At 49.4% G+C, this 2977-nt stretch overlaps 1 protein-coding gene and 1 pseudogene across 10 annotated transcripts in view; one reads left to right on the forward strand and one right to left on the reverse strand.

The window, feature by feature from the left end:
- The window catches only part of LOC147007774 (uncharacterized), a 241636-nt gene that overhangs the window by 71241 nt on the left and 167418 nt on the right, over positions 1 to 2977 (reverse strand). The gene's annotated exons all lie outside the window — the stretch shown is intronic.
- Positions 170 to 2506, forward strand: LOC147007776 (uncharacterized; annotated as a pseudogene).

Below are 2977 nucleotides of genomic sequence, written 5' to 3' on the forward strand. Positions count from 1 at the left end.
GTTCTGCTAACAGCTATCCTTAGATTATAGAACTGTTTAACAACTGGTGGTGGCAAGCCTGAAGAAACTATATTCACAGGGTAGTGGAGGACGCTGTCACCATGTCAAAACGCCATGTCTTGATAGATCCAACTCAACCTTGCAGCACATCCAAACAACCCAAGCCACCTTGCCCAACTAACTGGAAGCTTTGTATTCTTTGCCAAGCAGAAACATGGGAAGCCTTGCAGTGTCCAGCCAAATCCAGCAAGAAACCTGTGGGTAGCGGTTATGTGTCATTGGCAAAGGACCTCCTCCAGTTTCAGGACATTGGCCACATGCCGACTGAGCTGAATCTGGACAGATTGGACGATGGAGGTGGCGTAGAGGCCACGCTGATTGCACACAGTGCTCTGTGGCATAAAACCTGCCGGTTAAAGTACAACCAAACAAAGCTTCAGCGACTAGTACAGCGGAGTTCAAGTGGTGGTTCGACTGTTCACACACGGTCTGCTCACAGCCACGTGAAGCTCACAGAGCCTGTGTGTTTCTTCTGCAATGAGTCAGCTGGCTCTGAAGGCCGACATGAAGCGTCAACCAAACAGATAGACACGAATGTTCGGAAGTGTGCCTTAGAGCTGGAGGACACGGAGCTGCTGGCCAAACTTGCCCCAGGGGACATGATTGCCCTCGACGCCAAGTATCACCGCAACTGCCTCCGCACTCTCTACAACAGAGCCAGACAAGCTGCCTCCAAGGATGAGCATGGGGATGATGCTCGTCTGCAAGGCATCGCCTTTGCTGAGTTGGTGGCATTCATGGAGGACACGCGTGGCGACGATTGTGCTCCTGTTTTCAAGCTGGCAGACCTGGGTGACCTGTACAAGGTCCGACTGGAACAGCTGGGTGCCACAGTGGAGACTCGGATTCATACCACCAGATTGAAGATCTGACTCGTGTCTGCCTTCCCTGACCTAAGAGCACATTCACAAGGGAGAGACACACTTCTGACGTTTGCAGAAGACATTGGAGATGCTCTCAGGAAGGCCTGTGCCCATGACAGTGATGCCATGCATTTGGTGCGAGCAGCACAGGTGCTGCGCAAAGAGATGTTCGACACCAAGTTCGCCTTTGATGGATCATTCCAGCCCGAATGTCAGAAAGCAGCGGTTCCACCAACACTCTTGGCTCTGGTGAACATGATTCAGGATGGGGCCAACATCAAACACCAGACACAGCTGGTGGACACAGCCACCACAACTGCCGCCCTAACAGTGTCACAGCTGCTGGTCTTCAACAGTGTCAAACATGCACGAGCAGTGAAGTCATCAAGCACCTTGCGTCACAGCCGTGACCGTGAAACTCCACTTCCACTCTACATTGCACTGAAAGTCCATGCTGTCACACGCAAGAGGGGGCTCATTGACACACTCTTCCATCTCGAGATGTGTGTCTCATATGACCGCCTCCTGCAAGTGTCATCCGACATCAACAATGGAGTTTGCCAACGCTTCAGGATGGAAGATGTTGTGCAGAAAGGGAGCACAAAAGTGACCATACGCACGGTAGACACTGATGTCGTGGTATTGGCTGTGGCTGCATTCCTGAAGATAAAGTCGGAAGAAATGTGGATAGCTCTTGGTGCTGGCGTCAGTTTCAGGTACATTGGTGTACACAAAGTGGTTGGCAAGCTGGATCCAAGAACCTGTGCCACTCTCCCAGTCTTCCATGCAATCACAGGATGCGACACTGTCTCTGCATTCGGCGGCAGGGGAAAGAAGACTGCCTGGGACACGTGGACGGCTATCCCTGAAGTGACTGAGGCCTTTGAAGAGCTCTCACGGGTGCCAGGTGCTGTGAGCGAGCTGTCCATGTCACTAGTGGAGCGCTTCGTGGTGCTGATGTACGACAGAACCAGCGACACCATGGAGGGAAATGAAGCGAGGAAAGAGCTCTTCACTCAGAAGTCCAGGACCCTGGAGAATATCCCACCCACACAGGCTGCTCTGAGGCAACACATCATGCGTGCCACCTACCAGGCCAACATCTGGAACCAGGCGTTAGTTCCTGACCCTGAACTCGCAAGCCCTTCTGATTGGGGATGGGTAAAGGATGCAACAGGATGGCAGACACTCTGTACCACCCTTCCAGAAGCATCACAATCCTGCTACGAACTGATACACTGTGGGTGCAAGCAGGGGTGCACGGGGCGCTGCAAGTGCAACAAGGCAGCCCTCATGTGCACTGCCCTGTGCTCATGTTCAGGAGACTGTGAGATCATCTACAGAGGACAAACATGGACAAACATGGCCTGAACTATATTACTATCTCCCTGTCCATCACTATTCTTCAGATAATTGATACAGAGGCATACATGTTAAACTTGTTTAATCCAGCCAAAATAAACACTGGCTGAGGTCATTGTTTGCATCTAAAATGTAACCTGTAGGATATATGTGGAGTCTAAGTAAGAGGTATGTGCAGCAACAGGTAAAATAGCTTTTAAAAAAGTGGTGTATATTGAGGTTTTTCCTGCGATAATGCCAAAAATGAAGATTTTTCATCGTACAAGGTCAATGACCTCTTATAGGGCTCAGAAGTCAAATCTGAAGTGGCTCCACGTCTGAAAATAAACTTTATGGTATATACAAACACTGCTGAAAATTTCATGCTTTAGTCATAAAATGCACCATACATTCCATATATGAGGTTATCTGCCCCACTATTTGATTACAATTGGTGGAAAAACAATAAAAGGAGACAAAGAGGTCACGTGTCGTTTGTGGTTGAATAAAATTGAAGTAAAATCGAGAAGTAAAATCAATATGGCCGCCGAGTAAGGGATGGGAGATAAACTCGTCCTACATGGGGTCTCATGGTGGTTCATGTGTCCTGTAAGAATGAGATAAACACCATTGGGGTCATCGCTCCACATTGGAATACGGGGATGAAGGGAACATGTTCGGGATTTCAACAAAACACGTGGTGTGGTTGATTC

Source organism: Eptatretus burgeri, chromosome 25 (genome assembly GCF_056783735.1).
Source record: "Eptatretus burgeri isolate ZD-2024b chromosome 25, Ebu_testis_v1, whole genome shotgun sequence".
NCBI classification, from domain to species: domain Eukaryota; kingdom Metazoa; phylum Chordata; class Myxini; order Myxiniformes; family Myxinidae; genus Eptatretus; species Eptatretus burgeri.